Here is a 12,022-nt window from a genome sequence, read left to right on the forward strand (position 1 = left end):
ATAATTACAGCATTTAAGTATATGTATATAATTAATGTCGTTAATATACTAATAAATAATTTTTGTGTATTATAATTTAATAATTTGGTCATTACGTTTTAAAGAATATGAACAAATCTATGTTCCAATTTTATCGATGTCTTTGTGTGACATAAAAATCATATGTTATGGTATTCATAAAAAACTAAAATAAAATGTATAACTACATGAAGGTAATAGGTTTAATTTTGAAAACGTACTCGATGATAATTGAAAAGTTCAAAATTATTCATAATAATAATCAACAGATAAGAGAATCAAATATCATATTCTTTTCTCATAGTTGTATTTTTGCCTTGGTTGTTAGAGTTTCTGAAATACGACATCAAAATAGACTTTTCTTGTAAAGTACTTTAGCAATAAATTTGAACGACAATAAACACCATCAAACCCTAGTTTAAAGTAAACCAGAATTGATGAAATCATGCAGTAATTTGGATACAAGTTCTGTTAAATTCTCCTAATTATTCTCCTAACAACTCATAATGAGATAAATTTTAATTTTACAAACATCCAAGGGCATGTTATTAAATGTGAGTATTATGTAGATAATTAGGAACAATTTTTAGCACTTTATATTACTGGGGTTGATTAACACGCGTAATTGCTTATGAAGTTTCAATTCCAATGCATATATTCATTAGTTTAAGAGTCTAACGTGGTTGTTTACCCAACCTCTTTGACATTTGCAATATACAGATGGAGTGATTCTGATTCTTAATTAACATTGAAAATTATCCCACAGATTGCTCTTATTTAGTGCTATGATAGACCATTAATTAGTATTTGTCCATTCCAACTTTCTTTTACCTGAAATTCAGGACTTGCCAAACCAATCATCATCTATAGTCAGTCAACCATCTCTTGACCGTGCGTACATTATCTGCTTATAAAATATAAGCAGATGGAACTCCTAAAAATTTAATCAATTTTATGCAACTGATAAATATTTTTGTGAAATTATCAGATTATTCACATTCAAGTACACTTCTCCAATGAATCCATCCAAGAAGTTCCCTTTGCAAATAAATATCCAGTATTATATCTCGTTCCAAGTCATACCGTCGATCAATATATAAGCTATAATTTGTATATTGCAGATTGATATGCTCAAGCATGTATAAGTATATGGATAAGTATATCATTATTAACGTGTTTAATACTTAAAAGTGAGGAGAAGACGTGAATTTAACATGAAAATGTGACTCTTGCATTCATATATCCTTGTCACTCATATCACTATAATACTTGAACAGGAGAGAGAAAGTGGGCACGATACGACATATATAAATGTTTACGCATCATCGGCATCCTCAACTGATCTCGTGTAACACATGAGAGCATTGTATATGCACAAACATGCATGGGAATCAAATCAATTTTCTCACTGACAAATTCCTCTAAGTTATTAAAGGGAAAAAAAAAAAACAGAACCGCTTGATTTATAAATATGTTCATATACTCCACCAAAAAACATATATATGTTCGTTCACATACATGAAAAGGGCCCGGCAAGGTAGGGTCTATATTGATAGCTCTATGCATGTACGTCGAGAATCATGTTATATAAACCAGTACAACTACACACGTCAATATACCATCTTCTTCTGCAGTGACGAAAGATGATTCGGGTGGAGCTCCAATACGTCCTGCACCTGTCGATGTTCTCAATATGGTCTTGGAGGCAGTTGATCGCGGTAGTCAAACGTATGCCAGATTGACGCGTTCATTTGCATTCATATTATATTCGTGCTGGGCCATTTTCGGGAGGTCGATTGATGAGAGATTTTGCTAAATATGACTTCCCATTGCACTCTATGAGATTCGCATGAAGAAAATCAGATTTCTTTTTGTACCCCCCACCGAACCAAATTTATTTTAATTTTTAAAAAAGGGGAAAATTCTTTTTGAACCACGCCACCAAGCACAACGCAAGCTCATGGGAAGTGCCCCCGAGAGGAAAGCTGTCAGTGGGCGGCCTGGGCGTGGGCCGACAGCCGACGAGGGGCCCACAGAGCGGCGCTGGAATAGAGAGTGGGCCCCCCAAGGCCCAGCTGTGGTGTAATGCTTCGCTGCTGTCACGTCCACCTTAAACAAAAAGAAAAAAAAGGGAAAATCCCTTTGCTTCTGAATGGGGAGAATATTCGGCGGCGGGGAGAGAGAGAGACCTTTCAAAATGAAATCTCGGATTCTCGGGGGAGTAGAGAGAAAAGATGAGAGAAGGTGGGCCCATCATGTCGAGTAGGGGCCCCCACGCGCCTAACAGCGGAGCGTGGGGCACACCGTGCCTTGCAATTTTTTTTTTAAATTAATACCAGCACCTTATAGATGGAAAAAAGAGTATTTTACCAACGTGAATTATAGGGTTGGAAGTAGAAAATTCACAATGGGGAATTTTATTTTTTTTAAATGATCCGATCCGATTTGATTAATTGATTTATACTAGATTTTCGAATATTAAAATATACAAAAATATATATATTGTTATAACATCATACGGGCCTTCATGCTTCATTACAAATGTAAGGGTAGAGCCGTAGAGGCGAGACACGTTGGGTTTAATAGATCAATCATACATGTAATATAGTTCAGGTGCACCCGTACTTTTCTAGTCAAATTATTGCTCCCAAATTTAGTACAACTTATGATAGGTAGCAATCTTTTTGCGCAATGTGCATTGCAGATAAAATGTTAACTTATGGGGCCGGACATTAACTCATTAGTCGTTGATATATGGAATTGAAGATAATTTCACGATTATAACAATGCCTGATTTTTTTTTTTTAATGTTGATCAGAAACTTTTATATTGATGGCATTGTTATGCGAATGCCTCGTTAAGTTTTAAAGGGGCCATTTCCTGATGCTACATGGTAGAGATTTTGAAACCAGTTATCATGCTAACATGTTGTGTTGGGCACTCCATCAAGGTCATCATTAATGGCTTGTGGCACGATTTGCCACCCGTGGCCATAACATTTTCTCTAATGGAAATTAATGAAAATATAATATAGACAAATGTCAAAAAACTCATGCTATATCATTATTACAATATTTCTTAATAAGAACTGTAAATGATATATTACTAAATGTTTAAAGGGTTATTTGGATTGTGAGTATGATTTTAAAATCACAATTCTAACATAATTTTACTCACAACAAAACAAAATAACTCATACAAAATCAAATAGTGGGTTCCACTTATACCACTCTTTTTCAACAACAAAACAAAATAACTCATACAAAGTCAAATGGTGGACATCATTTATACTATTCTTTTTCAAAATCAAAATCTGATTTTAAAATCATACTTTGAAACCAAACGCAGCATAAATTATCGTATTAAAGCTTTAGTTTGTAGGCATAATATGCTTTTTTTTTTTTATCTTTGAGGAGTCGATTTCTTTTCTTTCAATTATAAGAAAGATTCATTGATTTGGCAAAAAGATAGTAAAAGAAAGATTTATTGATTAAATCATATATTTTTTAAAATTATCTATATTATCGGTGAAACCAGCACTGCTCCCCCCAACCAAAAACAAGAAGAGAATCTCTATTATCTAAACGTTGTAATAATTTTGAGTATCAATTTAATATGACACTCGTATGTCGTCTATTATAACAAAAAAACTAAGAGAATCTAACATGCGATAGTATCAACAAAAATTCTTAATTTTAGACCTTAATTTATGGATTTTAATATATCCAATCCAGAGGACAACGTATCAATGGCACAACCCTAACAAATATCCTCTGCCAATTGAGTAGCATGCACGTGAAAGGTTGCTTAATGGTACAGGCAAAAAGGGAAATCCTTTATGGCAGAAAATTCACGCAGAGAAATGTTTACTCTTTAATGGGTCGACCGACTAGATTGGATTAGTCGGAACTTAATTGGACTTTCGAATACCATGGTTCACATTGAAAAAAAAAAAATTCATCATTTTGATCGTGATTGTGCCATTATTTACGTAACAGGAAACATCCTATCTGATGTAATATTTCCTAAGGTAGAGAAGGGTTTGCGTACGCGGAATGGCTTGTCACACTTAGATACTCATAACCAATGGGTAATCAACGGATAAAACCATTAACGACCTATTAGGCCATAGAATGGCTAAGAAACACCCCGTTAGCACCAAACCTACGTAATCCCGCACTTTAGGGGACATTTGGTATGATAAAAATGAGAAAACATCGATCCCCTAGTTAGCATTTTAGATTGAAAAGTATCGGAACCACATGTGATTCATTGTTTATATCCGCACAAAGGTGGAGCTTAGATCAACTTGGATTCGATGACCACGAGAAAAAGAATAAATTAGATGTCGAGAAAGACAGTTCAGCGAAGTGACAACATCATTCTAAAGCCCAAACCAAGAAATTTTTAATTTAATTTTCATATGCAGATCGTAGGTATATATATCACATGATTGTGATCAACCTTTAGCAATGTTGCAGCCGGCATTCTCATAGACAAATGCCTGCCACGACGAGTGAAGGTGCATGCTCTGATCGCTCAGCTAGATCGAGAATCCCCCTTCAGTCACGCCCTTGACGTCCCATGCGAGATAGATATAGAACCCGTTTGGTTTTAGGGTCGATTTTTAAAATTTTAATTCTAACTTTAACTCTATTAATTACACAATAAAAGTCAACAACACAATTATTACTTTTTCAATTTTTTTAACCATTCAATTTAATTTTTAATATTAAATTTTCTCAACTATTTATTACTCTTTAACACTTTTTCTCATAATTCAATAACACAATCATTACGACCCAATTAAAATTAAAATTCAACTATACTTAATTCTAAAATCAAATACACTAGAAACGACTGATGACGTGCAATAGAAATAACCGAATCCGTTATCGCACGCCACCGAAAGTCAAAGCGCGTTTAGGTTATTCGGCATTTGCCATCTAATCTGATTAATGACTTAATTATCAAGTCGAAAGGACAATCAACTTCTCATTAATTGGATCCAAAAGATTTCTTTTTGCCAGTGTCGGAGCACTTTGCTAATTTTTCCAATATGCTTATTAATTTCCTCATCTGGAGTCCATTTGCTTAAGCAAAGATGGACTGTCTTTGTCATTAATTCTCTATGCTTTATTGATTGGAAGTGGTGGTGGTGGGGGAATGGATGAATTGCGTTCTAAGCTTTTACCTTTTTTATCTGGACCGGGCAGCTTCAGCTGGTGGCCCATAGTCAACTATGAGCACTTGTAGTGCCATTTCTTTTCCTCAATCATGCATTGACTTTTTTATGTTTCTTTCTCGTTTTGATGATAAGATATGATAAATTAAAAAACACAACCCGAAAAAGAAAATGATCAATTACAAAATCACGTAGTTTGCTCAAAATTTTCAAATAAAACTAAACATTTCAAAGTAATAATAATAATAATAATAATAATAAAATCATGCGGTTTCCTTTCTTTTTTTTTTCCTCTCCAAATCAAGCGTCTCTCGTCTTTCCAAACTTAAATATGACTTCGAGTCCAACTTAGGGTGCATTTGATTCATCAAAAAATCACGGTGGAATCGGAAATGGAATCAATCTTTCCGATTTTATGTGTTTGTTAAGGAGGAATCTGTAACCGATTTCTTCAATTGGTGAAGATGATCTCCCCTGAAATTCGGTTACAAAAGAGGCCGGTGGATCTAGTATAATTAAATATAATTTTTAATAGCTACTAATGGAATACGGATAGTCCCACTTGGGTATCAAATATGGAACCTCTTGGTGATCAAGTGAGAGCCTACTCCATTGTGTTACATCCTCGACTTGGACTGCGAAGAGACTTGTTTCAATTCTTATCAGCGGAGCACAAAAATTAATTTCGATCTTGCCCATGCCTACCAGAAAATATTTAATTATTTACAGTTTAACTTTGCTTTTATAATTTTTTGATTTTTTGCCCTAAATCTCGCTTAAATTTGGAAAATTAAGAAATATAGTTAAAGTCCTATAAGTTTGCACTTTTTTGAATTTCAGTCTTATAAATTACATTTTTGAATTCCAGTCCTATAAATTACATTTTGGAACTTTCAGTCCTATAATGTTTGTTTCGTCAGACACCTCTAGTCCTCTCCATAACCGGCTATTACGGAGTTGCTGATGTGGGCTTCATGTTATTAGTTCCGTCGATGTGGCAATTTATTATTGGTCTAAATTAAAAACATTTGAAAAAGATACCAAAATTTTTTTAAAAAAAAATTCAAAAAAGGAGAACCCCTAGCCCGAGGTGCTAGGTGGTTGACCAACAGGGGAGAAGAGCAGATTGGCGGGCTCTCCTTCTGGCCACCCTTCCCCTCTGGCGACCTCATCGGAGTAATCAAAGCCTCCCAAGGACGCACTTCCTAGATGCCCCGCCCCCCGGTGACCTCGTTAGAAGGGAAGGGGTGGCCAGGAAGGGGGAGGGGGTAACTTTCTAGCCACCCCTTTCCCCGGTGAGCTCGTTAGAGGCTCCAATGCTTCCAATGAGGTTGGAGGTCGGCGAGAGGGAGTAGTGGCCGGAAGGGAATCCCTACCCGGTGACCACCTAGCTCTTAGGGTTGGGGGTCCTTTTCTTTTCTTTTTTTTAAAAATTATTTATTTATGATAATTTTTTAAAACTTTTTAATGGTTTTAATTTTTAGCCAGTAATAATTTGTTACATGGACAAAATTAACGGTGTAAAGTCTACATTAACATTTTTGTTGTGACCGATTACAAAAAGGATCAAAAGTGTGACAGAGCAAATGTTATAGGGCTTAAAATCCAAAATGAAACTTATATGAAGTTAAAAAAAAAATGCAAACTTAGAAGACTTCCACCATGTTGCTCCCATTTGAAAGATTGAGGGATTCGCTTGATTTATGAAAAGAATGAAAACCACGTGATTTTATTTTTCAAATTTGAAATATTTGATTTTACTTATGAAAATGAATAAATCACATGATTTCATATGTGAATCACCCAAAAGATCAAGCAAAAAATTAAAGAAACAAAAAAGGAAAGAAGCTAACTTTTGTCTTTAAATAATAAGTTAATTTTCTTTTTAAATCAGTAAAATTGATGAATGCAAAATTTTCTCTGATCCTAAATATTTGCAGTTCTCCAGTTTAATTTGTGTCTCTTATCACTAATTTTTCCTTGCCATAAATATTAAGTTATATTTTGAATTCAATTGTCATAGAACTCCATAGAACTTACTATTTCATAAAGCGAAGGCAAATGATTCAACTTGTGAGCCAACTCTCTCTCCTTTATTCTTGCCTCTCCCACTTTTCTCTCTTCCCCCAATCCTTCCCACAAACCCCAGTTACCCTAGCTAGCTTCGTCGTCGCAAGCACTTGAGGACAACACTACCTTTTATCTCTTCTTTTAACTCTGGTCTTCTTCCTCTATTCTCCCGCTCCCTTGACTCCTACACCAATCTCTCCCTTTCGCTCATCTTCTTATGATGTGCTTCATGATGCAACCCAAGATGTAGTCAGATTTGTTTTGGGCCCAATGAGACGTTCTAAGGCCATGAAACTTGATGCTACAAGGTCCGGGCACAATACCATACTTAAGTCCATGGAAATAGGTGGTCAAACACCTGACAAAGTGGAGTATGTGACTTATTAAATGGCCATATGCATTTTAGACGAATTTTCAAAGGTGATTGCAGTAAGGGAGATGAGCAATTAACACATGAATACTTTTTGAGCTATCATTTATCTTCTCAAGGTATTTCTCTTTCCCATGTTTGGGAACTAGTTATCTTTATATTTCAATGCTTTCATTATATCTAGTGGTTGTCAGAGCATTATATAAGCTCTACCTTGAAGATGTAATTTTCAGACTTGAAGACTTCGAATCGTGAGTGAATTGCCTTTTGCATTTCTCTTATCCTTCTTATGAAAACAATTATGTTGTTTAGTGGCGAAACCCCAAATTCTTATCATTCATCTTTAAGCGTGGCGAATCAAAACAACTTTTCTTACTTGTTTCCTTATCCATTTCCTTGTTCCTTATCTTATCCATTTCTTTGATGGGCTATTGGATAAAAAATGGATAAGGAAGGAGGATGGAGGGTAAAACCAACTAAACTCACTCGATAAGATAAATCGCCACGAGTAAGAAAAGTTGTTTTGATTCGCCATGCTCAATGATGAACAATGAAAATCGGGATTTTCGCCACTAAACAACGGAATTCGTTAGATAAGAAGGGTAAGAGAAATACACAAGGTAATTCACTCAAGATTCAAAGTCTTCAAATCTGAAAATTATATCTTCAAGGTAGAGCTTATATAATGCTCTTATAACCACCATATATAATGAAAGCATTGAAAAATAAGAATAACTAGTTCCCAAACATGGGAAAGAGGAAAACCTTGAAACAATAAAAGAAAGCTTAAAAAGTCTTCACGTGTTAATTGTTCATCTCCTTTGCTGCAGCCAATTTTGAAAATTCGTCCAAATTGCAAATAGGCATTTAATGAGCCACCTACACTACTTGGTCAGGTGTTTGGCCATCTATTTTCATGTACTTAAGTATGGTATTAGGAATGGACCTTGCTGCATCAATTTTCATGGCCTTATAACGGCTCATTAGGCCCGAAACAAATATGACTGCATCTTGGGCTGCATCATGAAGCATATCATCCCCTTCTTGTTGGAAACAGACTTGACCTCGAGTCTTCATAGATCTTCTCCTAGTCTTGATTTGTGTGCTCCGCTGCTTCTTAGCTTGCCACTTCATCACTATCTTTTCTTTACAAACTCTCTCTTGTAATTTTTCATAGATCAACGTCTTTTTGTTTCTTTGTTGATGTCAGCACCCCATTTTGGTCCACCAGTTCCGGACTAGACATCAGCAAGGCTTGCGACTAGGATTCCAGAACTCTAACAAAAATGGCAAGGGAAACATATGAAATTTTGCGGCACACACAGTTGATCCCGAGGAGTAAGACACGACTTATCAAAATTCAAACCGAAGGTAGTGGACAAAGAAGAACTCACATCTCTGTATCGTTTCTTCAGTGAGTACGACTATTTTCATGGATCCCAGAGCCAAGTTCGGAATTTTTAAATCAACGTTTGGTGAGTCGGGACATTTTAACATAAAAATCACATCGAGAGCCCATTCGAACAAAGAGATAAAATTCGTGGGAGCTGGAGTGCCAAAACAGTGAATACAACAGCTTGAGCATGAGATTCAATGCATCATATCATGATCCATATTGAATCTGAAAGGGCAAATCTCATGTGCTTGACCTAGGAAATCGAGTTAGGTTCGATTTGACGGGTCACTCATCCCGAGATTCAATACGAAGGGGGAGTTATGATTTTTTGATATGTGATCTAATATTTGATTTTTCTATCAACCATAAGTTCTATTACAAAGCAGCTAACCTATGAATCTATTCCCTATTTTTTATTTGTTTTTTATTTTTATTTGTGATTCAGCAGTTAGTCCTTGAATCTAGAAAGAATACAGAAATAGAATAAGAGCCCCCTTCGAATTCGCACACCATGCGCAAAATAGTTAAACTGGGACAGATTCTGCCAGTCGAGAGAGAAAATCCATATAAAATTCAATTCTTCGTATTTTCAAGCATGGCCAACGTCAACGGATTCCCAATTCACTGAAGATTCGGAAAATTTAAAAAATGGGATATTTTTTTGGGCTAGATTAGTACAGAATTGAAGAACTCCTCATAGATCAGGACCAAATCCCCCGGTTTTGGTCAGCTGTTGAAGAAAAATTGTTTCGGGTACTTCCTGAGGTCGAACGATCTTCAAATTTTACAAGGATGTGCCTAACTGGTGTAGGGATCAAGGAAAAATTTCAGAGAGACCAAAAGGCTCATGAGAAGTTCAGAAAAATTTTGGATGTTCAGGTCATCCCCAAGCACCACTGGTCATAGCTCTGCTTCTTCTGCTTTGGCTGAGCAAGGGAGAGTGTACTCCACCCCTTCCCCTTTTCCCCATGCCATCTTCTCCCTCTGCAACACGCGACCATCAACTGCATCTGCCATCTCTATCCCAAGCCATCCACTCTCTGCTTTTCACTGATTCTTCATCGGAAACGGAGAAAAAAAAGACGGTTCCTCTCTTGCTCAGCTTCTCGTTAACGCCCACGCTACCATCACTTCGCCGGGAACTTCCTCCTCTCCTCATGGACAACCCTTCATCCTCTTCACTTCCCTATCTGGATCGCTCTCGGATGGTTCTGGTAACCAGCAGCATATGCACCAGCAACCACGCCAAACTCTCGAGCTAAGTCCCAATCCTTCGATTTTATCTCGTTCTCTGCTTGGTCGGTCAATACCCACCACATTTTATGTCGTTTGTTTGTTTTCCTTTGCAGGTCCGAATTCTCAACGATGAATATTCCCGAGCCCTTTCACCGTGGCTGTGTTGTTCCCCCGAATTGCTTCCTCGATGCTGCCCAATCTCGGCACTGCTGTGACATCCTCCTCGACTCCTTGTAATCTCCGTGCTGCTGTGCCGGTTACTGAGGTTGCTTAAGGTTTCGTGAAGTTGCTGCTGCTCCCTGAGTTTGTGCATGGCTGGCTACTGCTCACCTCGAGCCCCTCCTCGAGAATCCGTTGCTGACCTCTTGCCCTGTTGCCTCTCCGAGCTCCCCAGCTCATACCCTATTCGATTACCAACAGCTACCTCATCTTGAGCTCCTCTTTCCCTCACGAATTTTCTTTTCCTACTTTGTCCCCTCTCCTCATTTTGTTCTTTTTTTCTTGTATGTCATGCCAAACGAGAGGAAGGAGGAGGAGGTATGAGAAGATAGGGGAGTGACCCTCACTGATTATTCGAAGACGGTGTGGAGATCGATCCCAACTTGAAGGCCACCTAGGTCCGTGGTTGTCACGAGATCTTCCAAGGTAACCGATTCTAGGAATCTCCTAGGATAAGGTAAGATTCCTCGATCTTAGTGGCATGTCCAGGACTCCCCTATCTGTTTCAACATAGTCCTGGGCCACTTTTAGCATTTTCAATTCAGTCACTGAACTTTCTAGACAATTCAGATCATTCCAGGAAACTTTTCTATCTATTTCAGTTTAGTCCCCATGACTCTTTTCATTTTTTTCCAAATTCGTCCTAAACTTTATGATCTGTTTCAATCTAATCTTGGGCCATTTCTAGTATTTTCTACTCAGCTACTGACTTTCTTAACTAATCCAAAATGGTCCCCAATCGAATTTGACATTTTCAAAGCAGTCCCTGACTTTTTGAGCTGTTCCGAATCACCCCGGGATTTTAGCCGAATTTCCAAATCAGCCCAAGTTCTTTTGAAATTATTTCGATTCAGTCATTGGGCAATTTTAACAAAAAAAAATAATAAAAGGACTTCCAACCCGCCCCACTTGGATCCCTGACCGACAATACGCATATTCTTTTACTTCTTATCTCGCTTATTATGTGTATAAGACGTGGTAATTCTTGTTTTTATGTTTCTCTGCCTCCATGAGTCGGCGCTGTTTTATCGATTCCGTTAAATATTATGTTTGTGTATGCTTGCATGTTTGCATGCGTTTATCGTGATCATGGCGGCGCCGGCTTAGTAAAATACGTGTTATAATCATGATCGATATATGATTGTATGCAACCGTATTTTTCATTTGGTATTGATCAGATGATAAATTGTAAGTTAAATGCATTAGTTTTAAATAATGTACATGGATTTGTGTATCGGCGACTATCTTGGGCCCACGAGGGTCCAAGAGCACATCGGTCGTCATTTGACCGGGCATGTTGGCCTTCGGGGACCCGCATTGGTCTTCGTGTCACAAATTGCTTCATGAACCCATGGTACTCTAAGGCTCAAGGTCATAATCACTAATAATTTTACACACGAGAAAATAGGACGTATTATTTGGTTAAGTAAATCATTCGACTTAAATAAATCGCACAAACCGGTTATTAATTCGTAATAGCTTCGACGAATCACAAAATATAGGAACACCCTTTTAAAACCCACAATTT

Source organism: Punica granatum, chromosome 1 (genome assembly GCF_007655135.1).
Source record: "Punica granatum isolate Tunisia-2019 chromosome 1, ASM765513v2, whole genome shotgun sequence".
Taxonomy (NCBI): domain Eukaryota; kingdom Viridiplantae; phylum Streptophyta; class Magnoliopsida; order Myrtales; family Lythraceae; genus Punica; species Punica granatum.